We start from the raw sequence: 16,764 nt of genomic DNA, 5'->3' as shown, positions 1-16,764 counted from the left end.
CCCTCTAATGAGTTTGTTTCGAGTTTGGTGTGGAGGAAGTTTTCAAGGGTCAAGAGAGGAGGATGATACAATATGATCAAGAAGAGTGAAAAGTCTAAGCTTGGGGATGCCCCCGTGGTTCATCCCTGCATATTTCAAGAAGACTCAAGCGTCTAAGCTTGGGGATGCCCAAGGCATCCCCTTCTTCATCAACAATTTATCAGGTTTCTTCTCTTGAAACTATATTTTTAGTCGGTCACATCTTATGTACTTTACTTGGAGCGTCTGTTTGTTTTTATTTTCGTTTTGTTATTTTCATTCTCTGAATAAATTCATGCTTGTGTGGGAGAGAGACACGCTCCGCTTTTTCATATCAACACTGATGTTCTTAGTTCTATATTTAATGTTCATGGCGGAGTTGAAAACCGCTTCGTTAATTGCTATATGGTTGGAAACGGAAAATGCTTCATGTGGTAATTGGTATAATGTCTTGAATAATTGATACTTGGCAATTGTTGTGCTCATATAGATCATGTTTAAGCTCTTGCATCATGTACTTTGCACCTATTAATGAAGAACTACATAGAGCTTGTTAAAATTTGGTTTGCATGATTAGTTTCTCTAGAGTCTAGATATTTTCTGGTTGAGGTGTTTGAACAGCAAGGAGACGATGTAAAGTCTTATAATACTTACAATATGTTCATATGTGAGTCTTGCTGCACCATTTTATACTTGAGTTTGCTTCAAACAACCTTGCTAGCCTAGCCTTGTATTGAGAGGAATTCTTCTCGTGCATCCAAATCCTTGAGCCAAAAACTATGCCATTTGTGTCCACCATACCTACCTACCACATGGTATTTCTCTGCCATTCCAAAGTACATTAATTGAGTGCTACCTTTAAACTTCTATTCTTTGCCTTTAAAATACATAGCTCATGGGAAAATAGCCTTAAAAACTATTGTGGTGAAGAATATGTACTTATGTATCTTATTTCTTAATAAGTTGCTTGTTGAGCGGTAACCATGTTTCTGGGGACGTCATCAACTATTACACCTTTGTTGAATATCATGTGAGTTGCTATGCATGTTCGTCTTGTATGAAGTAAGGGCGATTTTCATGATCAAATGGTTTGAGTATGCATATTGTTAGAGAAGAACATTGGGCCGCTAACTAAAGCCATGAATCATGGTGGAAGTTTCAGTTTGGACAATTAATCCTCAATCTCTTATGAGAATTTTATCTGTTGTTGAATGCTTATGCATTAAAGAGGAGTCCATTATCTGTTGTCTATGTTGTTCCGGTATGGATGTCTAAGTTGAGAATAATCAAAAGCGAGAAATCCAATGCGAACTTTCTCCTTAGACCTCTGTACAGGCGGCATAGAGGTACCCCTTTGTGACACTTGGTTGAAACATATGCTATGCAATGATAATCCATGTTAACCCAAGCTAATTAGGACAAGGTGCGAGCACTATTGGTAATCTATGCATGAGGCTTGCAACTTATAGGATATCTTATACATAACGCATATGCTTTATTACTACCGTTGACAAAATTGCTTCTATGTTTTCAAAATAAAAGCTCTAGCATAAAAATAGTAATCCATGCTTCCCTCCGCGAAGGGCCTATCTTCTACTTTATTGTTGAGTCAGTTTACCTATTCCTTCTATCTTAGAAGCAAACACTTGTGTCAACTATGCATTGATTCTTACATGTTTACCTATTGCACTTGTTATATTGCTTTATGTTGACAACTATCCATGAGATATACATGTTACAAGTTGAAACCAATTACTGAAACTTCATCATCCTTTGTGTTGCTTCAATACCTTTTACTTTGAATCTATTGCTTTATGAGTTAACTCTTATGCAAGACTTATTGATGCTTATCTTGAAAGTACTATTCATGAAAAGTCTTTGCTATATGATTCAGTTGTTTAGTCATTATCTTTACTATCACTTCATTCACTTCATATGCTTTACAATAGTATTGATTAAGATTATGTTGGTAGCATGTCACTTAAGAAATTATCATTGTTATCATTTACCTACTCGAGGGCGAGTAGGAACTAAGCTTGGGGATGCTTGATACGTCTCAAACGTATCTATAATTTCTTATGTTCCATGCTAGTTTTATGACAATACCTACATGTTTTGTTCACACTTTATATCGTTTTGATGCATTTTCTGGAACTAACCTATTAACGAGATGCCGAAGTGCCAGTTCCTGTTTTCTGCTGTTTTTGGTTTCAGAAATCCTAGTAAGGAAATATTCTCGGAATTGGACGAAATCAAGGCCCACGATCTTATATTTCCACGAAGCTTCCAGAACACCGGAGAAGCACCAGAGGGGAGGCCCAGGGCCTCCACACAACATGGCGGCGCGGCCAGAGAGGGGGGCGCGCCCCCTACTGTGTGGGTCCCCTGTGGCCCTTCCAACTCCGCCTCTTCGCCTATTTAAAGCTCCCTGACCTAAAACATCGATACGAATAAGCCACGGTACGAGAAACCTTCCAGAGCCGCCGCCATCGCGAAGCCAAGATCTGGGGGACAGAAGTCTCTGTTCCGGCACGCCACCGGGACGGGGAAGTGCCCCCGGAAGGCTTCTCCATCGACATCACCACCATCTTCATCGCCGCTGCTGTCTCCCATGATGAGGAGGGAGTAGTTCTCCCTCGAGGCTAAGGGCTGTACCGGTAGCTATGTTGTTCATCTCTCTCTCCCATGTGATCTATGTGATCATGAGCTTTGTGATCTAGTTGAATATCATCTATGTGCTACTCTAGTGATGTTATTAAAGTAGTCTATTCCTCCTTCATGATGTAATGGTGACAGTGTGTGCATCTAGTAGTACTTGGCGTAGGTTATGATTGTAATCTCTTGTAGATTATGGAGTTAACTATTACTATGATAGTATTTGTAACACCCCAAATTTTAAAACAAACAGAAAATGAATTTCCTTTTTCCAAAAATGAGAACCAACAAAAACTTTTCTTACATAGAGTGCTATGCCTAGTGCTCATACCTAGTATTTGTGTTTTGCCATGATGAGTGTTATTGTGCTTATGCGCTAAACCCTAAAACCCTAAAGTGATCCAGTGAAGATCACCAACCAAATAAAATAAAAGAGAAAGAAATCAAATAAGAAAAACCCTAAATCCTAACCTTCTCAAAAATCATTTGGATCTATTTTGAGAAACCAAAATAAAAGAAAAGACATATGTGAGCATATAGCCCTAATAGGTAAATCTTGAACCCTACCTTTATTATTTTTGCTAAATGGTAGTGAACCATTGTGAACCCCACTAAACCCTAAACCTCATCTCTCTTGTCACAAATCTTTGAAAACCAAAATAAAAAGAGGTGATCTTAAATAAGAAAAAGGCATTTGCAAGCCTATGGCTACTTTTTGCAAATGCTCCAACCTTGAGTGTTGACCTTGGTAGATGATTTGAAATACATCAACACACTCAACCAAGTACTTACCAACCAACTCAAGTGAGAAATAAAATAAAATCAAACATATGCATAGAGGTAAATGTGGCACTTAGCCAAAATATTAAATCTTGACCTAGGCACTCACATTGTCCTAAAATGGTGTGAACCTTTTACCAAACTTAATCTAACACCAAATAAACCTCATCCTTGTTAAAATGAAGCAAAGAAAAATAAAAGAATAAAAGTTAGAAAATCACCAAAACCCTCACATAGGCCTTATGCCATTTTTATAAATCTTGACCCTAGACCATTTTGGTCTTCACCATTATTTGTAGTATGTTACTAAACACTTATTACAACTATTGGAACCAAAGAGACACAATTCAAATCAAAATCCAACTCAAATTGTGCTCACATATGATGATGGTCAAACCTGCCAATTATATTCTGGTCACTACTTTGAGCCCCTGCAATTCAATATTTTCAAACTAAACTTTCTCAACTCTTTGCATGTCATCCAAGAGGACATCAAGATGAACAACTTTTGTAAAGACAACCATGCCAAATTCACCTTGGATAAAAATCTATCGTCATGCAAAGTTAGGACTTTTTAATATTTGGAACAATCTCACACTTAGCATTTTTGCCAATCTTTGAATTTGAAAATTCCACCACCACCTCTCATTCTCTCTGATCATTTGCACCTCAACTAAACACCCCATTTTCAAAATTGGTAGCCATTTGAACTCAATCAAAATTGGGCAAAAATTGATGAAATACAAAAAGGGGACAAACAACACTATTTGAAATAGTGTCCTACACCCAACCCTAATGCCCTAAACCACTCTACCCTGTCCCCTTGTCCCCTCTCCTCTCTCCACCAGCATAGCAACCCTAGGAGGGGAAGCTAGCAAGCAAGAACATGGCCATGCCGGCCATGTCGCCACCATGCCGTGCCCCCCCTCTCCTCATTCTTCCCCAACCATGGCCAGGGCACCACAGAGCGCCACCACACCTCCCTAGACCTCCCTAGCCACGCCACTGTCGAGGAGGAGGCCGACAGCCGCCTGAACGCGCGCGCCCAAGGACGGCCATGCCATGCCGATGACGTCGCCGCAGTACACGTACGGGCACCACTGGCCAGGTGCCGCACGGCCACCTCGTACAGCCCCTGGTCCCTCCCTCGATGCCTTGAGCATCACCGTGCCACCGCGGATGCGCCAGACACGCTCTCGACCGCGACCCATGACCGCCACCGCCGGAGGCGACGACACGATCCCGCCGCAGCCGCGCCAGTACGCGCCATCGCCCGATAGTCGTACGCCTCGCCGTACCGCGCCATTAATGCTCACCGTACAGCCATGACGTCGCCTACCTCCTGCGCCCCTTCCTCGCTCCTTCGCCGCTTTGGAACGACGACCTCGCCGTTGACCTCGCCCGCGCCCCGCAGCACCTCGGGCTTCTATAAAAGGAGCAGGCCCCGACCCTCTCTCAGCACATCAGTCGCTTCCCCGCCTTCCTCTCATTCGCCAATCCCCCTTCCCCTCCTCGAATTGGCCCTCCATCGCCGGAATTTGACCGGAGTCCGCCGCGCCAGTACCTCAGCAACGCCGACGATTGGCGCCGTCCCCGGAGCTCCCACGACCACCATTGAGTCCGTCGTCGTCCGCAACATCGACCTGCATCAACGCCGCCGCTCGCCGGATTCCCTGCTCGCCACCGACCCCCTACCTCCTCCGTGCCCTCGTCTGCCTCTCGTCGACGACGACGACTCTCCCCCGTTCGATCTGCTTCTGATCTAACGGCTCACAGTGACAGATACCGTTTCGGTAAGATTGAGTCGTTGACCACTGGGCCCCATGCTGTCAGGCAGCCCACGCGTCTGTGGACCGTGGTGGGCTGGGCAGGCTGTTAGTTTTTGAATCTGGCCCGTTAGATTTTTCCCGCTCAGCCCATTTATTCAAATTCGAATTTCCAGATTTTGTTTAAACTCAATACTGGCCCTGTGTTTGAAATTCAATAGAATCTGTTTGGCTTGGCCAAATTTAGCAAACTTTATATGGTTGGAAAGCTACTGAAAATATCTACAAAACCCCACTGGTCCCACTTCAAAATCTTGTATATAATTAATGTGACATAAATAACAAGGCAGGGACTTTTGTGATTTCAAATAAATCTTAAAAATCAACCAATTTGAATTTTTAAGTAAATCCAATTGCTATAATTCAAATTTCACTTGCACTAATTGTTTATGAAAAAATATGGTCTGGTTACCTTGAGTGATCATGGCCCAAATTAATTAAAAGACTAGATGGCTATTTCTAGTCAAAGATATTTTCTAAAACTATTAATAAAACACATGGGAGTTTTTCTCTCATTTAAATCTTGTCATGAACCATTCAAAATGAGGTAGAGACTCTGGTCATTTAGGTCTCATATGAATTATTTGATGATATTAAATCTTTACCATATTAGGATTAAATTGTATGAGGTGCTTCACCTCATTTAAATCATTTTCTTAAATGATGAGTATGAAGAGGTTGACTTAGTCAACCTAGGTCATATATTATTCATAAGAGAAATTAAATCTTAATAATATAATGAGAGGAAATTATTTCTCTAAGTAATTAAAAGTAACACCTTAATTGTTATGAGAGGAAATTATTTTTCTTAAATAAGAAAACAACACATCTACCCACTTAATAGTAATGTGTGATGCTAGTTTAATTTGCGTAAATTATATGAGGTGTTTCACTTCATTTAAATCTTGTCCCAAGCACTTTCATATGAAGTTTGGACCCCTGGTCAAATGCTCTCATATGAAATACTTGGAGATTTTAAATCATTTGTAGAAGTGTTAAATAGTATGTGGTATCTCTGCCTCATTTAAATCATTTTCTCAAATGATGATGATGAATGGTTGACTTAGGACAACCTGAATTCATGAGTGATTTTTTGAGAAATTAAATCTTAAAGAAGATTCAATGAGAGGAAAATATTCCTCAAGAACTATATGGAAACTATCATTTACATATGAAATGAGAGGAAATTATTTTTCCTCAAGCAAGACCACCAATGCACCAAATTGTATTAATTGTGGGAATAGAATAGTTTGTGTGAATACATGTGATGTTTAGAATAGCAAATGAATTGCTTGGTGATTGTACCTCGTGTTCGTATTTTAGACGCTAGTACCGAGGAGTATCAAGAGGAGGAGGTCTACTTTCAAGGAGAAGAAGACCACTTTGACCACCTCAACAACCAAGGCAAGCTAACACCATTGCAAGTTCTATTGTTGCAAGATAATACTCTTGCAAAGTGCAAAGCTCACCTTGAGCAAGGCATTACCCATCTACTTTATGTTCATGATCCTATTGCCCAGTTTTACTTTACAAGCTTTACTCACTTTGGTTTTATCAAAGTACTTTTTGATTCATGATTCACTTGGTTAGTATGGGATTAGTACAAGAGTATCAATGTTACCCTAGAAGCAAAGCAAAGTACTTAGCACCCCTCATACTTAGATGCTAGTGCTAAATTAAAATTGACTACTCTAGATGGGAACATGTGTTTGTGAAATGATGATGGTGAAAACCTTGGAATGAGGAATCATTTCCATTGAAAGACTTTGAAGGTGAATATGACATGAATTTGACTTGGTGAATTTTACAAAAAACTGATGGTTGGGTTCGGATGCGATACCATTCCAATTTTACAAGTACCCCCACAATACCTGATATGGGTAGGGCTTAACTAGAAGTTTATGTATCTTAGTATGGGTTCCCTCTAAACAAGCGTCATCGGGGTTATGCCAAGGGCTGCCTCCAACGAGATATGAAATGATGTGATATGACGTGAAATGAGGTGAATGTCCGGCCCAAACCCTGTGCAGTTCCCAGGCTGACAGTTTGTCTTCACTGGGAGGCCAAGCTCATGGGGAAAGATGCCTATACTAGGGTATGTAAGTGAAAGGTTATGGTTGGTAGTCCGCACACGGAGTGTGATAAATCAGGGCCAGTTAACCCTGACGGATTATTGCAAATGTTGTGGCACAAGTGTACGACCTCTGCAGAGTGTAGAACTATTCGAATAGCCGCGTCCACGGTTATGGACGGTTGGAAAGGCCATACTGTTCCGTCATCAGACCATTTTCAAAAATGTGACATGTGAAGGGTGACTTGTGATTTGAACTTGAAATGGTGACTTTGACTTGAACACAACTGAGTTGTGGGAATGACACTAATGTTCCCACTTGAGTTAGTTAGCACGTGAAGAGTTTTTATTTCAAATACTTGTGAACTAAAATTGGCTTTATGCAAAAGAAACTATAGCTTAGCACCCCCTTACCAGAAATGTTAGTACTTACATTAGTATTAGTTTGCGAGTACTTTAAAGTACTCACGACTTTGTCCCTGGCTATTCAAATGGCCTGACTATGAAGAGGAGAAGCAGTATGAAGATGATGAACAGCAGGACGTCTACGACAACTAGAACTACTCCTGACGTCAAGCGTTGGCCTGTGGACTATAGAGCCCCCTTCTATCTACGCTTCCGCTATGTATTTGTGATGTGTGTTGAAACAATAGTTCAACTATTATTGTAATATTGGATCATGTGATCTATTTGTAAGACGACTATGATATGTAATGAATGATGACTTATGATATTCAACTGTTATGTCTCGCAACAACAATATTCCTGGGATTGCGATGTATGGCATAACAGGCATCTGGACTTAAAAATCCGGGTGTTGACAAGTTGGTATCAGAGCCATTGTTTGACCTTAGGAGACCCTAGTTAGAATGGACGTCTGAAAAACTTAGTTTCAAAACCAATGAAGTGAATACTTATGAAAATTTATTCTTACTCTTATCCTTGATAACTTTTTCAAAAAGAGAAATTTATGCTCTACTTTTCTTTAAAATTCTACATAAAATTTTGCACACTTGATCCCTTCACTAACTTACTTACCCTAATTGCTCATAGATGGAGTACCAATGGGAGTTCTATCAGCTTGGTCACGGAGGCGACTGTCACATCCCAAAATTTTTGAATGTGAAAATAAAATAAAGCGAGTGTTTGTTTGTTTGTCATTGTTGAAATTTCCCAAGGAAATAAAACTTTTTGAAGTATTTTCCAAAATATAATTTTCACAACCTTTTAATTTAAAAATATTCCAAACCAAACCTATTTCTATTTTAAAGGTTTTGCAATCATATATGTTTTTTTTAAGAGAACAGCCACAAACCTTATGAACGTTGGTTATCAATGGCCATGTAGCCATATAGGCTAAAGTGCATAAAATTATTTTTTATATTTCCAGTATAGACAATAAATAGGTTACTTAATGTCCCAAAATATTATTTTAATTTTTACAAATGTTTAGAAATTCGTTTGGCTTCATTTGAAGCCCTAAATTAAAAGTTTGAAAAGAAATAAGTAAAAAAAAAAATCGGACCAACTTACGCTGTGCAGCTGAAACGACTAAGCCCAAGTCATCCCACCGTGACTCCCTCCATTAGTTTTTCTCTCTTCTTTGTATTTCTTTCTTTGGGCCGTTTTCTCTCTTGGCCCATCTAAACTGACCAAACCAGCCCCCATCTCTCGTCGCCTTCTTCCTCGTGTTCACCTAACCCTTCAAGAAACGTACAGCAATGGCAGTCACTCCCTCTCTCTAATTTTCCCATCAATTGCATGACCGTTTCTTCTCGACTTAAACACGAAAACTGCTCAGTATTTGATGGGGAATCCGTTCAGGGAATAAGTTTTATATTTAATGGACTTAATCTCCGAAACACAAACGGTGAACCGAATGCCACCCGTCGGCATACACCTCCCGATCTCTCCCCTCAGACCATATCAATGCAAACTAGGCAGAGCACCATGTGTCTCTCATTCGTCTCCATCTCTTTCGTTCTCAAACTTTTCCGAGAGATCCTCTGTACAGCTCATACCATCCATGTCAAGATCAGCCCCAACTTCGAGTTCATCGTTAGATTCCGTCGTCCTCGGTGATCATTTCGTCGATTCCCTACACCAAGAGATTCTCCTCGTCAAGGACTACCTCCAGGACATGGTTGTGCACCTTGTTATCACTGTTTGTCGCGTCGCCGTTGTTCCGCCGGCCACGGTAACGACGCCGTCGTTTTTATCGAATAACAAGGGACTCAGGCCCTGGTTATTTTGTATTCCTTTTTTTCTCTAGACCATGTGAATCTCTGATGCCTTGGTTCGTTTTCTTTGGCACCGAAGGGAAGCAACGCCGAGCTTCCGAAAGTCGTCGTTAGGCACACCTCCGGTTGACCGCCACGCCACGCACACAGAAGGAGCGGCTGGAAACCAGAGACCTCGTACCTGTATTCATCTCATTATCATGGACGTGCTAGCACAATCCCGAAGCGCAACAGATCAACGTCGTCGTACATGTCCGCCTCGCCAACGTCGTTCTCCTCTTCATCCTTGCCGACCAGCTCGGCCACTGTAAGTCGCCAACACTACCAGTCGATTCTATCTAGCGAGCATTGCACGAATTAGATAGGTTTTAAATCTACTCGAATAGTACACGCCCGTGACACGAGCAAAGGCACGCGGGCGTGTACTGATTCCTAGTAGGATCCATCAGTTTCGTAATAGGTTGTGCTAGCTCATGTCAAACTTTAAATTCCACAACAATAGATCTATAGCTCCATTTCAGATGTTTTCTCTGTTGTTAAGTTCGTAATTATTTTCTCTACAACTTTTGTGTAGAAAGTTTTTCCATCCGAGAAATTTTCTCGGACAACTTTTCGGACACCACTAGAATTCTAACCGCGTATTGTAAAATTCATACCTTAAGTTCTACACGTCGGTTTTCGACAAACTCTATACCGTTGGAATCAGTAAAATGCCTAGATCATTCTGGACATTTTGCATGTTAGATTCACACACTTTATTTTCACGGTATATCTATGGTCCGCAATATCGTTCTCGGACTATGCAAATCATTTAGATATATTCATGATGTTCCATGATCATATCTATCCAAATCATATTTGCCCTTTCCAGATTATTCAAATACAAATTGGATCATTTGAGTAATTCTACATATCACTACATCATAAATAAGCCTATGTGTTACTTATGCTATTAGATGAGTGTTGTCACATTCTACATAATGGCATTTCAGTTCCACCCTTTGAGAATTATGTGATTTTAATCACATGGACCATTCCAATTATCCATGCTATTGTGCACCACATCAATTCTTTCCAATGTATCATGCATGATCCATTTCTTTCTAAGTGTTTGGTTCTTCCCATTTATTCTCTGGAAATCATAGCTTGCAAGCCAAACCTCATGCCACACCTTAGTAACATAGAGCGATTTTTCGATTGTTGCCTTGTTTGATTTTGACGTTGTTGTTGAATGGTGTGTTTATGTTGTGCTATTTTTATCTTATAGTTCACACGGAGAGCTACGTGTTTTGATTAAGAGAAGTGAACGTTCTTCAACTACCAAAAAGGCAAGTGACACACACCAAAAGTCCTAGTTTTAATTCTTGCACTGTAGTGTTTTTATAGTAGAGATGTCTAGGGTTTATGCTTTATGCCTGTTAATAAATCCTAGTAGTTTAGCTACACCACTTCTAGACTCCCTTAGCCGCCATTAAATTTAGTTGTTATCTGCTATGCCATGAAAAAGGTTTTGATAGAGGTTAAGGAAAAACAACTAAGTTAATGAATTACCTGGGTGAATGGTGGAGTTATGGAGAGGGTGGCTGTATCAGGGGGCAAGACCCTGGTGCTAGTGCACACTTGCGGAAAGTCACCCAGGCTTAAAGAGATTGTAGACAAATCTTGCTCATTAGCTTTCCGTACAACCACATGCTACTATGGCTCTGGCTTGACAAAGTATGTTGTATGAACCCGGATCCTAGGGGCCAGGTGGTGGTAGAGGGATACTGTAGGTGGAACGGGGCCCTTAGGGAATGGTTCGGGTGATTACACACAGAAGGTCTCGGCCACGGTCTGCACCTGTCCTTTGAGCAAAATGTGCATCGAGGTAGAAGGATTGACCTGGCCATGTGGGTAAAGGTGTACAACCTCTGCAGAGTGTAAATGTAAGTACTTAGCCGTGTCCCCGGTTATGGACAACTTGAGCGAACTGACAAGTACTTGTTCGAAGATCTCCTCATCCCAATTTCTTAAATAAAATTTGATGGGTGAACAAGGGTAGGAAGGTACATTGGGGCTTTACCAATGTTACTGTTAATTTGGTACATTGGGGTTTTACCAATGTTACTGCTAATTAGATTGAAAGAAAATGTTTTGATAAATGATAGGGAAAAATTGGCTTTATGCAAATTATGCCTGAGCTCTACCAGCCAAATGTGCACTTAAGTGTTAGGTTGCCATTTGAGTCCACTATAGTGTCATCTTGCCAATACATTCAAAGTATTGACCATTCGTGGCTGTAACGTTTCATGTTGCAGATGTTTTAAAAGACGAGTGAGTTACGATGGTTAGGGTTACGAGTCTATCCTCAACATGCTCGCCTGTGGCACATGAAGACGAAGGACTCCATGCTGTCTATGTTTGTTCGTTGTGAAACTCTGATGATATGCTAGCCTTGTGCTATGCAATTTGTAATACATTATGTAATTTCTGGATCATACGATGTAATAAAGACCTTTATTTCTTGGTATTACATCTTGTACTGTGTGTGCTAGCGATTGATCCAGGGACTAGCACAGATACACACAGAGATCGGCACCTTAAAAGGTGAGGTCGCTACAGATGGTATCAGAGCATTGTGTTGACAGTAGGTTCGTGACCCTAGGATACCTTAAAAGGTGAGGTCGCTACAGATGGTATCAGAGCATTGTGTTGACAGTAGGTTCGTGACCCTAGGATTGGATTAGAAATAGGAAGACCATAGGATGAAAATTTTATCTAATCCTATTTCTATTAAAAAGATGGTTGCCTTGTGAACTTCTAGTATTCTCACCTACTCCATCCTCAAAAATGTTTTCCTCTTTCCTTAGATGATCTACCCCATGGAAACGATCAAGAACAGACCACTGATGCCCAAGAGACTGAAGCACAAAGACCGATACCTCATATGTTATTTCCTCAATTCATCATGGTTCACTACATTGAAGACCAACAGAGGACTTGAAGAAAGACTTCTCTCTAGACTCCACAATACCTAGAAGCAATTCGGAAGTAAAAGAGGAACTTGGAGCAATCGAGATAGAAATAGAGCGGACCACCATTAGTTCTCTTTTTGAAACAACGATAGCATAAGAAAGTAATGATCTTACCAAATTGTGGTATGACCATACTAGTTTGTTTGTGTTTGAACCATGTTGTTTGATGTTTGTTAGATGATTGTTGTTTGCTGAATTGCTTTGATTTGTTGTGTTTGGGTAGGAATCTTCTTTAGAATCTTTCTATCTATTCTCATCTATACCAAATCCAACAAGTGCTTCTTGACAAATCGTCATGAAGAAAACCTTAGCAAACCAACCCTCATGTTCCTTATCAACATGAACAAACGAAGAGTGTGAGATACGCAAAACCCTAGTTAAGGATCGCTAGAAATGTTTTCAAAATAGTTTAATAATGGGGATTGAAACATTGATTCAATTCTCCAAGGAAATTTTGTCAAACTTGAGAGGTTGTCCAAGTGTTAGAATTCGAGATTGAATAAATCAAATGCGAAGTAATGATCTGGGTGCAGGATGGATTGATCACCATTCCTACTAGTCTTATTATTCTCTTTCGTAATGTTGACTTTGCGAATCTAGATAGACATACCTGCAAAAGAGATGTCGATGATTAAGCCTAACCCTTAGGGTGGAAAATATTATACCCTTATAGTATGGCAAGCGTTGCCAAACGTAGAACTATGTTTAGTTTGAAGGTCCAACCTCTAGCTGAAGAATAGTGGAAGACCGTTGGCGACATCTCGACAAGTAAGGAAACCTACTGGACTCACCTTGAAGATATATGTTGTTCACTATAAGTAAACAACTCCTATTGGAGGTCAGAAACCATACATATTTCAAGAGATGACTGATGGCGTGTATTTCACACGTTCGTTGGGCAACCCCAAGAGGAAGGTATGATGCGCACAGCAGCAAGTTTTCCCTCAGAAAGAAACCAAGGTTTATCGAACCAGGAGGAGCCAAGAAGCACGTTGAAGGTTGATGGCGGCGGGATGTAGTGCGGCGCAACACCAGGGATTCCGGCGCCAACGTGGAACCTGCACAACACAACCAAAGTACTTTGCCCCAACGAAACAGTGAGGTTGTCAATCTCACCGGCTTGCTGTAACAAAGGATTGACCGTATTGTGTGGAAGATGATTGTTTGCAGAAAACAGTAGAACAAGTATTGCAGTAGATTGTATTTCAGTAAAGAGAATTGGACCGGGGTCCACAGTTCACTAGAGGTGTCTCTCCCATAAGACAAGCAGCATGTTGGGTGAACAAATTACAGTTGGGCAATTGACAAATAAAGAGAGCATGACAATGCACATACATATCATGATGAGTATAGTGAGATTTAATTGGGCATTACGACAAAGTACATAGACCGCCATCCAACTGCATCTATGCCTAAAAAGTCCACCTTCAGGTTATCATCCGAACCCCCTCCAGTATTAAGTTGCAAAGCAACAGACAATTGCATTAAGTATGGTGCGTAATGTAATCAACAACTACATCCTTAGACATAGCATCAATGTTTTATCCCTAGTGGCAACAGCACAACACAACCTTAGAACTTTCATCATTGTCCCGGTGTCAATGCAGGCATGAACCCACTATCGAGCATAAGTACTCCCTCTTGGAGTTACAAGCATCTACTTGGCCAGAGCATCTACTAGTAACGGAGAGCATGCAAGATCATAAACAACACATAAGCATAACTTTGATAATCAACATAACAAGTATTCTCTATTCATCGGATCCCAACAAACGCAACATATAGCCGACAATGATAGCACAATGGGGAGAAGACAACCATCTAGCTACTGCTATGGACCCATAGTCCAGGGGTAGACTACTCACACATCACACCGGAGGCGACCATGGCGGCGTAGAGTCCTCCGGGAGATGATTCCCCTCTCCGGCAGGGTGCCGGAGGCGATCTCCTGGATCCCCCGAGATGGGATCGGCGGCGGCGGCGTCTCTGGAAGGTTTTCCGTATCGTGGTTCTCGGTACTGGGGGTTTCGTCACGGAGGCTATTTGTAGGCGGAAGGGCAGGTCAAGAGGCGGCACGGGGGCCCCACACCACAGGGCCGCGCGGCCAAGGGGGGGGCTGCGCCACCCTAGGGTGTGGCCCCCTCGTGGCCCCTCTTCGTCTCTCCTTCGGACTTCTGGAAGCTTCGTGGAAAAATAGGCCCCTGGGCTTTGATTTCGTCCAATTCCGAGAATATTTCCTTACTAGGATTTCTGAAACCAAAAACAGCAGAAAACAGCAACTGGCACTTCGGCATCTTGTTAATAGGTTAGTTCCAGAAAATGCACGAATATGACATAAAGTGTGCATAAAACATGTAGATAACATCAATAATGTGGCATGGAACATAAGAAATTAGAGAGTGGATTTGGTAACCGGGTGTATACGTGAGCACGCGGTCATCACCGTCGGATTCGCTTTAAGATGCTGGCCTGACAAACAGAACCCAAACGGCGTGACTTGGACTGTGTGTGGGTCACGGGTAGACAACAAACAACTACTAATTCGATTCTGGCATGCCTCCATCTGTCAGTACACAAGGGAATAGAATTAGCTTATCTTCTTCTCCCCCGGTTTAGAACAGGGCAGAGCTGCTCATGCAGCTGCCGCCGGCGCGTAGCCGCTCTGTGCTGCCACTGCGCGGTACAAACACACTGCCGCACCTCTCAGCTTCTCCCGGGGGCAAGTGATTTGGGAAAAATTGGGGATCGCAGTGGTCGATTCCGGTTTGGGGCGGTCAGTCCAGGGCGCGGGGAGATGGATGCGCGGCGCGGCGCAATGGGTGGCGCTCGAACTGGCCCAGCCGCCTTGTCGCGGTCCGGCGACCTCGCCGTTGAGCCACCTGAAGTGCGGCAGCTGGCCCAACTGGCGCCGTCCTTACTCTACTCCGACTGCGAGCGTCAAGGGCTCGGTTCCGCTCGATGGCGTGCGGCGGCAGTGGTCCGCTCGATCCCGTCCAAGCTCACCGACGCCGCCCAAAATCAGAGTAGACAGGGCGTCACATGTACATCGCCATCGGCAGAGTAGGCGCCACCGTCTGGAGAATCACCAGAAGCGTCGTTAATTAGAGCGCATCTTTAGCAGTATCATATAAATCAACTACTCCCAAAAAGACTTCCATATAAATCAAATCAACTACTCCCAAAGACCCAAACAGAAATAGTAGTAGAATTGGTATAATTTTTCTGGGAGACAACTGCACGAATCAAAGGAGGGATTTAAGGAACTGGGATCGATTAGAAATAGTAGAGGCAAATCGGTATTATTTTTTCTTGGAGAAAACTGCATGAATCAAAGAGGGATTTAAGGAACTGGGATCGATTAGAAACAGGGAGCCGCCGGATCTGGCATCGGCACAATGAACTGCTACACCAGAATAGTTCTTGGCCTCTATGTGGGTCACGGGTAAAAAACAACTACCAATCCGTGATTACAGCAGGCCGGCGGCGACGACTAAAGCAGGCTGGTGGCGATGGAGACTACAGCGCCGGTAGGGACTACCGCATGCGGGCGACAGCCGCGACTGCAGAAGCGGTCGCCAATATAGCAGGCGGGCAGCGGCGGGGGCTCTTGCCGGTGGTCTCTGGCCGAGACTGCAGCGGCGGTGGCGAGGCGTGACTACAGCAGGCGGGGACTCTCGCCGACCGCCTCCACCGAGAAAACGCCGGGGGAGCCGCCGCCGTCGGGCCAGCCGTCGAGGGAAGCCTCCTATGCCGAGAAAGCGCTGGGGGAGGCCGCCGCCGTCGAGGAGGCCGCAGTGGCGAACTCCGCCGCGATCTGCCCGCCGTGGCCGTCGAACACCCCCGAACAGGGCCCCGCCTCGAGCCCTCTGTGCTCAGTGAAGGTGGACGGTGAGCCACAACGGAACGCGGTCGCCCTTGTCCTGGGAGTCGCGGACCTCGCAGAAGTAAAGCCGCACGGTGCCAGTCCCGAGCTCCATGAGCGGGCAGTGACTCAGTGAGAAAGAGGTGGGAGTGGATGAGGGTCACAAGGTCACGGCAGAAATTTAATGCTCCATGGGGTCCATGTACTGTAACCTGCCTGAAAATGCAGTCTCGACGTCCCACGCCCATTGCTTTTTCTCTTCCATCTTTTGTCCCTATGCGCCATCGAAGGGGCTGAG

This window comes from Lolium perenne, chromosome 1 (assembly GCF_019359855.2).
Source record: "Lolium perenne isolate Kyuss_39 chromosome 1, Kyuss_2.0, whole genome shotgun sequence".
In the NCBI taxonomy this organism is placed as follows: domain Eukaryota; kingdom Viridiplantae; phylum Streptophyta; class Magnoliopsida; order Poales; family Poaceae; genus Lolium; species Lolium perenne.
Note: the sequence above shows the minus strand (reverse complement) of the source record.